The sequence below is a fragment of the Esox lucius genome, chromosome 15 (assembly GCF_011004845.1).
Source record: "Esox lucius isolate fEsoLuc1 chromosome 15, fEsoLuc1.pri, whole genome shotgun sequence".
NCBI lineage: Eukaryota > Metazoa > Chordata > Actinopteri > Esociformes > Esocidae > Esox > Esox lucius.
This window is the reverse complement of record NC_047583.1, coordinates 14,502,659-14,517,311: the sequence shown is the minus strand read 5'-3', so window position 1 is coordinate 14,517,311 and position 14,653 is coordinate 14,502,659. Positions and strand designations below refer to the sequence as shown.

The 14,653-nt window shown below is 41.1% G+C and overlaps 1 protein-coding gene across 4 annotated transcripts in view; it reads left to right on the top strand.

Moving 5' to 3' along the window:
* The first annotated feature begins 9,605 nt into the window (after window positions 1-9,605).
* esrrb (estrogen-related receptor beta) overlaps window positions 9,606-14,653 on the top strand; it is a 57,942-nt gene continuing 52,894 nt past the window's right edge. For 3 of the 4 annotated variants that reach the window (XM_010879050.5, XM_020053811.3, XM_034297216.1), the window contains exon 1: window positions 9,606-9,855. The gene's annotated coding sequence lies outside the window, so the exon portion shown is untranslated. The remainder of the gene's footprint in view (window positions 9,856-14,653) is intronic. The other variant, XM_013137469.4, reaches the window with a different exon arrangement.

Here is a 14,653-nt window from a genome sequence, read left to right as displayed (position 1 = left end):
TGAATAGGCTGTTAATTAGGATCTCTCCCGTTGCGGGTAGCCTTCCCACAGACACAACACTACTGCCACTATCCAGGAGAGGAGAGAGAGAGAGAGAGAAACAGGAGGGATACAGAAAGAGGGAAAGAGGGTGACAAAGTGAGAATTCAGGAAAGAGGAGAGCAGGGTGGAAAATTAGATGTGCAAGAAACAAAGAAACGAAAATCGGGGCAATTGGCCAAGAGAGAATGTATAGAAGAGAAAAGGAAATGACAGTCAGTGAGTGAGTGAGTGAGTGAGTGAGCTCACAGCCCTGGTGGCCCTGGGTCCCTGTGTGGGAGGCCCTTGTGGAAGCAAACAGGGTAAAGCCAGAGCTCATGGCAGAGCTGTCAAGGAGCACTTGTGTGGCCCGACTGGTCATCATAGCCATCGTCTAACAGCTCAACCCTGCTCTCCACAGTGTGATAGCCATGCTTTATACCGTCAACAACACTGACACAAATGATTGGGCAGTCAGTCTGACAATAACCCTGGGACTGAATAGTTTACAGACAGTAATGCTAAGGCTTTTCCTACGCCCTGACATTTTGGCGCCATAAACACAATTACATACACTTCAATCTCACACTCAGGTACTAAACACTGTCTGGCTACATTGTGCTGCACACCTTCATAGTGTAGATTGGGAACAGACTCTCTTCTTTCTATGTCTGTTAGGGGTTAACTGTATCATCTCCCCAAAGGTGGGTGGATCATCAGTTCTGGCTTATAAAGAAAGTCGGGCAAGGATGGGTGACAAGTGAAGTAGGGCAATAGCAACCCTGAAAATGTCCTGCTGTACTTTATGACATATATACACCTCTTAATGGTTATAAATACTGAAGCATCACATGCTTGACATGAACCAAATCTGGGCACCTTCTGCTTTCACCTTCCAATTTCACATCAGTAGGAATCAGAAAGTTTTAAAGGCTGGACTCACCTTGTCCTGTATAGCTCTACTTAAACAGCGTAGCAATGGCTTGTCAACTCTGAAAAACGAAACCGAAACTGAACGGCTAACAAACATCTAGCAGCAGTCCTCTGTGTTTATGTTGCAGTGTCAAACTGCTTGCTGTACTTGGTGAAAATAAATGCAATGGTGTGTTTAAGGTTTGCAGATGTGTTAGTTACTGCTCATTCATTATGTTTCCAGTGTACTGTGCTAACTCATGCAGTCCCCTGGTATTCACTCTGTATTTACTGTAATAGAACTCTTAGAATATTACTCCCTATGGATCATTCCTAGATTGTTGTAACGGTTATTACATCATCTGCTACATAGAGCAAATATATGACTGCTTCGGAGATATTCATTATCCACTAGAATAGTAAAAGTTACAATTAAGACAGATTACTGTCTCTTCAAAACAACAAAGTCAATCTCGTCAACATACAGCATATGGTGGTCTCTTTGATCTAATCCATATGTTTGTCTCTATGTAAACATCCTCTATGAAAATATTTTTGTAAATCTTTACCCTTTTCGCATGTTTAATTATTTCCCGTGAGGTAGATTATTCAGTCATGCCAATTCACTGTGCACAAATCCAAGCGTTCTGCTGGGGTGTATATGTACCTCCTGGGCTTGACATGAATGTCATTTCATGTCTTTTGAATGCCTTTTATCTGGCCATGGCTCTTTGAAGCGTCTAACTCCACATCCAGTGCAGTGGCTGGCTGCCACCAGCTCTTAGAACACCGAAGTCATGTAGACAGGGCCAATTAATAGCCCCGAATTTCTGAGAGAATGAATGAGGAGCTTTGAGAGGATTCCTCCACCTTAAATCCCCCCGCGCCGCGCAGCTAGCTCCCAGACTGCCTGTGAAGAACAATCAAACAACAGCCCCTCCTATTTATCACTTTAAGACATTAGCCAGACATGGGCTGGAATATTAACGAGTTCCTTTGCCAGGGAGTTCCACACCAGAGCCTGTGTGCGGCAACATACCTTTCCAATCAGCGAGGGAAAATGAGGGGCTTTCAATTCTATTCACCTATTGCAATATGCTTAGATCCACAAATACTTCCGGAGTCTCATAACAGTGAAAATGAATAAGCACACACAGCACTATCTGTGCAATTTCTTTTTTAAAGATCTCATAAAAGGCCAAAACAGTAGAAAAGGTGTTACTGTACCGATCATACAATATCCCACTTGAAGGCTTTCTTGAATCTGTGTGGCTGAAGAGTAACAGATGCAATATCAATGTGAAGTTTGTTTTTTACAGCCAGCATACAATTGACGATACAGCCTTTAATGGGAATGTGCTCTTTAGTTAACACTGGAGCATTGCCTTTACATCATGCCACAACGCAGAATACTGCTGTAACAGTGCCCTTAGCGCTACTACTGTACATCCATGCTTAGTAAATATGAACTTCGGTAGATCCTATAATTGCATGATAAAGACTAGTTCCTGAGCCATCATCTCCTTTCCCCTCTGTGTGGCTTTTTCTTGTCTTGCATCTGAACTTAATTGTCTCCTAACTCAACCAGCTCCTATCTCCTGTCTTCTAACTTAACTAGCTCCCCTCACCTTTCTTCAAACTTAACCAGCTTCTGTCTCCTGTCTCAACCAATTCCTGTCTGCTAAGTCAACCAGCTTTGGTCTCATAAATCAACCACTTCTTATTTCCCAATGAACCAGCTTCTGTCTCTTGTCTTTCAACTCAACCAGCTTCTATCTCCTGTCACATAACTCCACCAATACCTACCTCCCAACTCACTCAGATCATGTCTCCTTTCTCCTAATTCAACCAGTTACCCTAGCTTACTTCATCAGCATCAACTGAATGTAATCTACATCTACAGTAATCAAACAAATCTTCTACTGCACTATTTTCTACAACATATTTTTGTCTGCAACATAAAAATTAGATATGTTTTACAAAACAAAGGCATTCGTTTTTGGATGATCTCTAACCATTCAAAGTAACAAATCCAATGACACATTTTTGATGTTGCTTTACCAACGATTGTCTTTGAGGAACTCTTTGAGGAGAACAAGCTAACACTGATGGGCAGAGAAAGAGTTTGGGTAGCCTGTTAACTAAAAACCATAGGGTGGAGAAGCTTAGTGGCCAGGTGGTTGAGGCCAATGGCGCAACATGGAACTGTGCCAACATTCTGCCTATTTTCTCATTTATTGAACATCTGATCCACAATACAGTTTTCAGTTTCCAAAACAAGAATATCTTACAGAGTATTGTTAATGTTTTAAAAAAAATGACATGCTAAATAACATTACGAAGGAGGGCAGGGTGAGTTATTGCACATGCACACTTCATGAAGTTGCCGTTACCAAGGGGAAATATGCAAGAACACACCAATATTGCCTAATAGGATCTGGCTAGCTCATGCAAGGCTTTGCCCACCTCCTTTCCTAAGCTTTTTTCAAAGCTAAGTTTCACTAGCCTTCCATTTAAAACTACTTGTCGGTTACCTTGGGTTAGTTATAAAGAAATGTTTGCTAAGACTGCAGGGTCATTACATCGGTGTGTGGTTTCCCTTGTTAATGGAGTTCTCCAGAGCCTGGAGCTGCTCTTCTCCCGAGCCTGGACCCCCTCGGGTCCTGGACCCCCTCGGGTACTAGCTGGTGCTGCAGGGGGACTTTATGGGGGCTCAGCAGGCAGCTGGATACACTGATTGGGTTCCAATGGCCCCCTGGTCATGCCCCTGCAGTTGTGTCACCATTTGTGGAAATAGGAATACACAAAGAGTTTAAATGTTCTCAGTCAGAACATATGAGAGAATCATCATGAATGAAGTACTCCTGTATAGATCACTTGGTAAGAACATGGCTCTTAATTCCAACAGGCAGGCCAATAAGAAACATTTTGTAGTTGTATGCACTCACTACTGTAAATATCTCTAGATAAAAGAGCTAAATGCTAAAATAACTGAAATGCAAAGGACTGGAATGGAACTAAATTCAAATACATTTCCACTAAGTAATAAAGTCCTGATATGAAATGTGATGTTATGTAATATAAGTGTTTAATTCATGGTCAATGAGTAAAATATTTTCTAGAGTGAGATTTATTATACAGTCTGTTTCATTTGTTTAGATGATCACATATAAATCACATTGTTTAGTGAGGAAATTACTTTGATCAGCTAAATGAGGTAGAGCATGCATGGGCTGCTTCTGCCAGCATTTATCAATCTCAATACCACTCACAGCCTCCCAAATTGAAAACTAAGGAAAGTAATTTTGTGCTCAATGGAAGTTTTCCTTTGGAAATGTTGCCTTCCATTAAGAATCAAATTAAGTCCTGGACCACTGCTTTCTGAGAGTCGCTTTTAAGTGCTTCCACCAGCTCCACCGCCATGGTCACACACAAACACCTACACGACCACGGACACACACGACCACGGACACACACATGACCACGGAGGCACACACGCGACCACGGACGCGCACACACGACCACGGACACGCACACACACGACCACGGACACAGAAACGACCACAGACATTCAAATGCTTTTAACTTGTGATTTATTACGTTCTCATGGTTGTCTGGATTGGCATACTGTTGAGTTACTGCTGGTTTACCCGCTGCACAATGGTGTGGTGTGTTTGTGAGCAATTGTGTGTGTCTGTGTGCAGTGGTCTGGTGTGTTTGTGAGCAATTGTGTGTTTCTGTGAGCAATTGGGTGTGTGTTTGTGAGCAATTGTGTGTGTCTGTGTGCAATGGTCTGGTGTGTTTGTGAGCACACACAACTGTGTGTCACAAGAAGGGTGAGGGAGAGTGTGCAGCCTACCTCTTCTCCTTTGAACCCTTGAAGCTGAGGTCAGCAGGTGAAGTGTGAGACAGGAAAGGTCAGGGGTCAACAGTCTAGGCTCCCTAACCCATACTGATTTAGGAAACCAAAGGAACAAAACCGTACTGTAAACCCTAAGGCACTTTTTACTTAAATGTTTCTACTAGTGTAAATAAAAGTTATTGAAATGTTAGTAATTACTGAAGTGATGTTTTAAGATTTAAACATTTATAAAAAATGAGTCTAGGAACTCACATAACATAACCTCACAAAGGATTCAAATCCAGGGAATTCAATAACCACGTCTCTGCCACTTACAAATAGAGTCATGGGTGGTAACTCATGAGTTAACTTGAAAGGGCAATGCATAATGGGAAATTATATTGAAGTTGTGGCTTAGTCTACTGTACTACCTTACAATTATTTTAAGCTAAAACAACTCCAATTTGGTTGAAAATATTTGTGTATGTTTCCTCAATAATATAAGTAGTATGCCATGAAAATATTAGTTTTAACTAGCCTTAAATCTGTACATTTTGCAAACTACTGAACTTTAATTTTAAATGTTGAACTTTAAATCGTAAAGCAACTGATTGCCATCTTTTTTTATTTTGCTTACTTATTCAGATTTACAGTGAACATTTTAGTTAGAATCATGAACTGTTGCACACATCTCATATCCTCACATAAAGAAATGCAACACCTGGATCTACAGGCTTCAGTGTTTCCTGAGTTGGATACCTTTTGACTTGATGTGCTTTCTCTCTTTCCCCTTTTCTCTCTCTCCCTCCAGAACTTAGGCAGCACAGATCCTTTCTTCTTCACTGGTGTGTCTGCATGGAGTCTGATGACAGTGAAGTCTGGAGGCTGTGTTTTTGAAGCGTCTCTCTCTGGGCTGTTCTCTGCAGGATTCCACTGAGTTTAAGGCAGCCCTGTTATTTATCTAATGTGTTATGCACCAGACGTTCAGCCTTTGTGAATGTGTGCGTGTAAGTGTAGGAGGGCACATGTAGGTGCATAAGTCTATCTGGATGCGTGCGTGTTCTGTGTGTATCTGTGTGTGTTCTGTGTGTATCTGTGTGCGTTTTGTGTGTATTTGTGTGTGTTCTGTGTGTATTTGTGTGTGTTCTGTGTGTATCTGTGTGTGTTTTGTGTGTATTTGTGTGTGTGTCTGTGTGTATCTGTGTGTGTTCTGTGTGTTCCGTGTGTATCTGTGTGTGTTTTGTGTGTATTTGTGTGTGTTCTGTGTGTATCTGTGTGTGTTTTGTGTGTATCTGTGTGTGTGTGTGTGTATCTGTGTGTGTTTTGTGTGTATGTGTGTGTGTGTGTGTGTGTGTGTCCAGACGCTTTTCACAGGTTCACAGGCTTGTCAGTGGACTAGATGAAGGTGTGTTCCTTTTTTTTTATCCTCTTCCTGGCCTCAGGGGTTGCTTCCGTTGATTGCATTACATTCACAGCTACCTCCCTCTCATTAGTGGCAACTATGTTTTAACTTCTTATTTCACATGGCTGATCTGACGCTAAAGCACCTTTCTGAATACATGCACACTTGCATGCAAAGACACACAGGCAAACCGCCAGGCACACAAACACATAAACATACAAGATATATATATTATGGGCTTGTTTTAAAGGCTACACATCTCCATATTTTGTCTTAGATGTCACAATGGACATGCATGATAAAAAGGGTAATTATAAGATTTATAAAGTGGCTGTGTTTTTTTGCTTGTAAGATTAATATCTTTGTTTAACATGAGCTATGACATGTGCAAATGAAACCTTTGTACTGGCCCCTCTGTTGTGAGAAAAAGGGCATTGATGGGAAGGCAGATAGGTCTGATCAATAAGAAGTGCCATTCTTTCCCCAGGCCTTCCTTCATATCTCTCCCTCGGTGTGTGCCGTGCCGGGGCCAGGGCCAGGCCGGGGGTAGGGTCAGGTAAGTGGTGGCGTGGGCGGGCTTCTGCCCCTTTATCAATCAAGATTTTAATTACACACGTCCAGGGCGACAGCTAGATTAGAAACCAATCGACGTTATCGGCCACAAAATCTAATTACTCTTTATTGACAGATAAGGCCAGGCCCCCTTCACTTTCCCAAATAAGATTAACCTCCCCCCACCACACCCCACCCCTCACACAAACAGAAACTGCTCCTACTGTCCATGAAAGACTTTATGATAAATAACTCTCAACTTGGGGATCAATGTGTGCTTATAGAGACAAGTGTTCCATGGCATTCTATATGAAGATATCTAGTTCATGACGGAGAAGACTGTACAGAACATCTGACATAATCTGGAAAATACAGCCAATACTAACAAAAACAGCAGAGGATACTTAAGGGAAGCCAACACTATTACATTTTCTAGTTTTCACTCTATGATGCACCTTGAATGCAACTGCTCAAAACGCCCTGGGTTCCTGAGAGCAGAGCCCCCCCACAGACTGGGGAGCATGCAGGTCCTCGCCTCTGCGACTGAAGAGGGGCGTCTGTCTCTCTCCATCAGCCCGTTGTTACAAACCCCCAGCCCCCCCCCGCCCCCCCACCCCCGCCCCACGCTGAGCACTTCACCCTTAAAGCCCAGAATCTGCCTCAGGTAAATATGGAGTAAATTATTGGATTATTGTTCTTTCATTTGGCCGTGTAGTAATGGCTGGATTATAAACATTGCAGAGTATAGATTTCCTGTCAGATCCTATGAATCAGACATCCTTATCTCATTTCCAGACTGCCTCTCCACCCAGCACTGCCGTCCCCGAAGCCAGGGAGTTTGAGGGAACAGATGAAACAGCCCCGCTGTCCCCCAACACAGCCCGGCTCAGCACAGCACAGCCACTCCAAAGTCCATTCAAAGATTTCAAAAACCACTTAGCTCTCCTGTCCATATTTGTTAAGCAAGTAAATCTATGGGGTGAGGCGCATTGAATTCAGAGAGAGGGGCAGAGGGGGAGAGAGGGAGAGAGAGACGTCTTCCAAATGAAATTTAGGGGGTGGGGGGTTTACAGCCGAGTTGACAGCAGGTGGAGGGAGAGAAGCTGCTCTCTGATTTAGTTTGAAACATGGAAAGAAAAATGTTTGTCTTTGAATTATGCAACATTCCTGAGAAGGGGTTTGAGATGAATACCTAGGCTGTTTGATGGTAGCTCTGTTGGATGGTGGATTTTGCTTGGCTCCTCTCTCTGCCTATTTGCTACGGAAGTGACTTTACTGGGTTTACGACATCATCATGATTGGGTTAGAGTAGAGCTACAGGAAAGTAGCCATCTGCCGAGCATACCTTACAGTGTCCATGTCACAGCTCTATAGAACGTGAGAAATATATTTACTGAATAAGACAACATAAGTCTTCCCTGAAAAGCACGAGCGTACGGTAGTTTGAGCAAAAAATCTGTGTACCCAGTCATGCCACCAAGGGACGGATAACAAGTCCATGCATGGTTGGAAACACACTGCTTTCATTGACCTGCTTACTAAGTGAGTGAGTTGCTGAAAGCTGAGGCAATAATCACCTTGAAATGTAAGCGTCTGAGGAAGGGTCTTTTCATTGGGAACTAAACAGGGCCACTGTTGTCATTTCTCCAACCTGATGGGATCTGTGCCTTTAACAAATTGCATTTATAGATTTTTCTTTTGAGGGGTAATCTTTTAATTTATATTTCACCATGAAACTCAGAGATCAAATGATCTTCTAAAACCCCTTGTGCACCTTGGAGTACAGCTTCAAATGCACATAATTGCATTCAAATATATACTTTTTTTTCGAATGGGACTTTTATTTTTATTTGTCATGTAACTTAACCTGATGTTATTTTCTTCCAAATTACTTCATTTTTGCAGATCAACATGGATCCCAATCTGTTATCTTTAACTTTGAATGTAATTCTTCACGATGATTAAATGTACTTCTTCTTAATTTTGACACTACATTTTAACTGATCTATATTTTTTGTGTTGTAGAAGCATCGTGCATGTTCTTTCTGGGTGGTTGGTGTCATTGGTTCGGTTCATCAATCGTAATATGCTGTCTGCCCTTCTCGGCGGTGGTCTGGTGAAATAGCGCTCCCTCTAGCGGAGATGATGGAATTAGCGTGTCTGGTTCCACAAACCTACAAGCCTTCAGGGCAGGTGTAACCTATTCAGGAATAACAGGTTTTCGTAGTTTAGGGCCAGCGCCGAATGGAAGTTTTTCATGATCAACTCACGCTTTTGTTTTAACGAAAGCTATTTAGTAAAAGCCAACTGATAACAATATTTGTTTCAATGTTACATAATTGCTTACACAACGTATATTAAATAATGGATTTCATAACAAGCATTTAAACATTGCACATCACTATTCTGTGATAGTTAATTTATTGCTGACACCAACGCAGTTGCATACTATTGATTTCCAAGGCTAGGCCTAATTAATTATGTTTTCAGAAAATAACAGAAATCAGGTCATTGGGAAATAACAAGTTGCTGATAATTTGCATATACACATCTGGCCCCCACACCGTCTCAAACTTCCAAAGGATCTGTCACAATGTTAGCAGCTACGTGATACCGTTGCGACACTCTGATCTCTCGGCCACAGTCTCCACGATGGTCTTGTTATTTATTCATCAACAGCGGAATCCAAACGACTTCTCCAGAACTACTCGTATCATGGTATTCGAGATTTGCACCTCTTGTCAACTGCCACAGCTAGTTTTTTTTGTGTTAAGATTTACACTAATCCAGGCACACGTTGCTGTTAAAGACTCCGAAGGGGGGGGGGGGGGCGAATATTCACTGGCAGTTATCCAAGTTATGCCTGACTTTTTCGCGGTAACCGTAGCAGGAAAGGTCAGTAATGGCTTCAAACAGCATAGGCACCTTGGTCTGCAGCTACGGCTTTTTGGTGTCGCCGCAGGTGATGGAGTGAGAGGGAGAAGTCTGGAGGAGGAGTTGATAATTGTGTGTTCTACTGTCGTAAAAACAGCACACTCACAATCACAGAGGTAGAGCCGCTACTACAACCTGAAGACACCACTCCTACGCAGTTGTACCAGAGGGATTTGATATGAGCTGTCTTTGTAAGGTAGAGTATTCGTAACCTTACTTTACTTGTCCACTGTTATTGGGCCACTTTCCTTTAGACTTTTAGCTATTTGGAAGTCACTGCTTACTGTCACGTAATTAATTAACAATTACTTGATCCGTTGATTATAATATTTTGATTTAAATATGGTCACAATAGGCATACTTATTTTGTCTGTTGATGGGACACATTTTGTCTGTTGATGGGACACATTGTTTGAACTTTTTACAAGTTTGTGTTTCATTATTGATGCTGACTGCTATTATTGTAATAGCCTATATATGTACTCTAAAATAGGAGCCTAAACCCAATGCAACTTTTAATGTAATAAGATGCTTTTATTTTTTATTTCACTTATGTAGTAGTGTATTATATACTCATAATTGTAAAGTGTGTCTTTGAATATCCAGCTCTCTCATATGCACCCTCAAGGAGCAGGTAAACAGCCAGGGAATCAGCCCTTATTTTCAGCAACCCTGGAGCAATTAGCCTTGCTCAAGGGCATAACAAATCCTTTTTTTACCTTGTTGTCTCAGGTATTTGATCCAGCACCCTTTTGGTCTCTGGTCCAATACTGTAAACCAGCAGGCTACCTGTCAAAGGGAATAACCCAACTATAGTCTATGTTTCACACCTTACCTACAGTTGATACATTCGTAGTAAATTATAAATTAGGAATTTACCACATATAAATAAGAAGAATCTACTTCACCGCCCATCTGACTACTTGTAATTACTAGTTGGAAAGACAATATGTAACAATGATATGAATGATACGTTTATAAGCTCTAGTTGTTTTTTCATATATATATATATTTATAACCTTTGAATCTACTGCTACTAGGTGAATTGTTGTAGACATCAACTGTCCCATTAAAAATCAAAAATGTTAACAAATTTGATTTCAAACATTTCTATAGTATGTACTTAATGAAAGACATTAGCAAAATGTCTTATTTTGGGTTTATCATCCCAGCTCTGACCGTGAGCTTTTACTTCTCCATATACTGACCTCTGACATCACCTATAAAGGGACATGCTTTCATAACAGCAATTGTAGAAGGATGAACATTGCTATACTTGACATGTTGACTGCAGGAACACATTTAATCAAAGCTCTTGCAGTTTTTTATGAAGTCACTTTAGTCTTTTTGCAGTTGCTTCTCACCAACTACAGCCATCAGCTCCATTGTGGGAAGCACCATTTCTAACCATTAGGACGTTAAAGTTTGATCCAATCCAATGGGAGTGCAATTCTAAGGTTCCGTTTGTTAACACTGTATATTTACCAGTTGGAAAGTCGTAAAGACCAGTTGGATACATTTAAATGCTTTGACTGAAACAGTGATTGGCTAATAGGCAACTTGCTACAGTACTTTAACCATAAACCATAAGCCTTATTGTTGGAAAACCACTGCAGTGTTTTTTACTGTCGTAGGTGCATCTCATTAGGTTTACTGCTCAAACATAGTCAATGCTTCCAATATGGTACAACTTCACAACTGCTAAATTCCCATTTTCACATGCTTATGAATGCAACAACATGAGTGCCCCCTTTTCTTTTTTTCATAATGATTTTGTTTTTGTATTGATTGTGCCGCTGAATCAGAGAGCCATGATGAGGGCTGCCTGTTTTTAATGAAGGACTGTTAATCAATGGAGCAGAAATTTAAATCAACTTGAAGTGCTTCGCACGCGCCTCGTAGGCTTAATGAAAAACAGGAACATGATGAGAGCCTGTGTGTGGGGGAGACATCCCCTAATGCCAATGGTCAACACAGTAGCTGCCACATCTGTGACCTTACATTCACAACATCCCCTGGTCCAGTCAGAGCGAATTCAGTTGTGATTTGCAACTTGGAGTTGTTCTATCCTACGTTCCTCTGGTGGTAGTGCCATTCTCCCGTCTGAAAGACTTTGGAAGCCAGGCCCTTTGGAAACCACGTTTTCTGCATTTTCTTGCAGTAGCTTTTCATACATTATCATTCATGTCACAAGATGTGTAAGAACCCGAATAATTAAATAACAATAAGTGTATTTCTTTACTATATCTATCTATCAGTTTCATGGAAATGCTGAACAGTTACAATATCCTACTTATTGAGCCATTTTCAAACCAGCAGCCTTGCTTGCTGCTTATCTACTATATTTACTACAGCGTTGCTTACAGCTACATTTCAAATCAACGTGAACAGTCTGCGGGAGGCTGAAAGTTAAATGAAATCGAATTTAAACTTATGTCATTTTATTCAACAATGTGTTAAACAGCTTTTCTGAACACGTGTCTGTTGTAAACCCACTTCTTGTCGGCTTTTGTCATGTCAGTGACATTTCCAATGGGACAGTCCTATCCTTTATAATTTTTTTGGCTTTCAAATTTCTATTTGGTATAGCTCTGAGGAAAGGTAGTAGGTGAGGGGAAAGGATGTGCTAGATTAAAATGGGCCAGATTCAAACCTGGCTTGCACAGGTGTGTTCTGGTGGCAGCATCTCTGAATGCTTGCCCACCTTAAGCCATTTTTTACCTTTTGTCAGAATGACGTCCTGCCTATGCACTGTATGTTCACAAAAAAATAATAACTTTAGCGGGACCTGTATTTTGAAATGACCTAAGCAGAGCAAAAGTCTGCATTTTTTTATGTCTGTTTTGCTCAAAGTGAAGTCGAGTCTACTTGTTGGGTCAAGACCTCTCCATGCTAGCCTTCTCCAAGAACTCGAAATGACATCTTTCTTCAAGACATCTCCATGCCAGCCTTATCCAAGACCTCTCCATCATGCTTGACAACTCCATGGTGCCTCTTCTAAAGTGCAAAGAACTTTGGACAACACCCAGTTGTTCTCTTCAAACACCAAAGGACTGACTCGCTCTTGCCGATTCATGCTCTACAATTTCTGTAGAGTATGGCCTTTCCCCAAGTAGACACAGGTCCTAAACCAGCCACTTGTCATCTCCTCCCTAGACCAGTGGTTTCCAAAATTTTCAGAGGGCACGTCTTGATTTTCAACTTTCCCAAACCTGCTGTGGAGTTTTTGCAATGAGGAATTAGAAATCACAGAATTGGGAGCTGTGAGCATTTTTAAATACCAACATACAATTTTGCTCATTGGTCTGGACTTTTGCAACTTTCTATGGACTGGGCTCCCTGATTGTGCCATCAAACCCCTTCAACTTATTCAGATCGCACAGCTGGCTGTGTTCAACCCTCATTGCCTTCCGCTCCTCTGCACACTAGGAAATATCTATGCAATTACATAATGTGATATTATTTTTGTGCTAGTTTGCTGTTGACACCATATATTGTTTTTCCTTCCAAACGTATCCATCTTTTCAAATAATGTTTTTTTTTTCATAATCTTTACTATCATGACTGATTAAAGCAATTTTGATTGTTGGTGTCTTTTGTAGCTTCCAGTTGAAGCTCCTTAGTCAAACCCTTCAGTAGATCCCAACACAAGCACTTGGTTCAACATGTTTTAATTTAGAATGTGCCATCCCTTCGCTCAGCCAAGTCAAATCTCTATCCTGGAACCCTGATGGTTCCAGGATAATGTCTGGTCAGGGAAGTCTCTGCATATCTTCTGAGAAATTCTTAGACCACATGCCTTGGAAAGGTATCTGAAGTAACGGTCTCCCCACCTGCCCATCATCCTAAGATGATCTGCTAAATCTGTCTAAAATGTAAAAGGAGGTAGGGCCTATTGATACTCAGGGTGCTAGTGCAGTTCATTTGACAGAACACTATAACGGTATTACACTGACAGTTTTACCAAGCCAAAGATAAATCCCTAGCTTTTCTGTTAGAATCATTGTTTGCATTGTCGAGCATTGCTGAGAAATAATTCCATCAATTGTTTGACGCTACCACCCCATGTCCAAATTAAAACCAAACATGGATTCTATGTTGTGTTCAGCAATACAGGCTTGCATTTTGGCAACATGCCTCTCCTAACCGGAAGTAGAACTGAGAGTAGACATTGACATTCATGTTAGACTTTAAACATTAATTGAAACAAATTAATACTATCTTGGGCTCTGCGATGCAAAAGATTCTTCAGTGGGGAACAGTCCAGTGATTACATCGTCCAACGCCAGACACATGCTGCTTCAACACATCATTGGCAGAGTTTCTCACATCCTTCTCCGAACTAAAGCCCTAAGACAGAATCATGCAGATTAGTCTTGTAAACTGTATATATGACGGAAAGCTTCATAAAGCCAGGTGCCACAGCTGTGTCTGTCTTTTGAGAAATGAAGACACGATGATGCATATTTTAGCTTCAACATTTTCCTGTTCTTATAAATTATCTAGTATTGTCTAAATTGAAGCCTCTAGATCAGCTCCACAGTGTGGCAATGTCTCTCTTGTTCTCTGTGAAATAAGGGAGCTCATCTAATACAACACTATAGGCCACAGTTTTGCATATCATCAATCGTATGTATTAATGTCTGTCATATTTCTGCTTCCATATTGGCTCCACACATTTGCAGGTCTCTTCTCTTTTTGTTTCAAATGCCTCCTTATTCAATCAGCTGCTGGTAGTGGTGAGGGAGGGTCTCATATCCTAGATGATTAGAAGGCATAATGAACATCCCAACTTTTCTTACCCTGCAACAGTCAGGCCAATATCATCCATTATGCACTGGAAGTGAAGTGTAATATTTTTAAATATAATTACGTCATTTCGTTATCTGAAATTCATGCAGCCTGTAAGTGTGTAGCAGTATCCACTGTGATATGCTCGCAAAAAATCTGGATGATCTTTGCAAATTTGCTGGACGATATCAAATCCGAACACA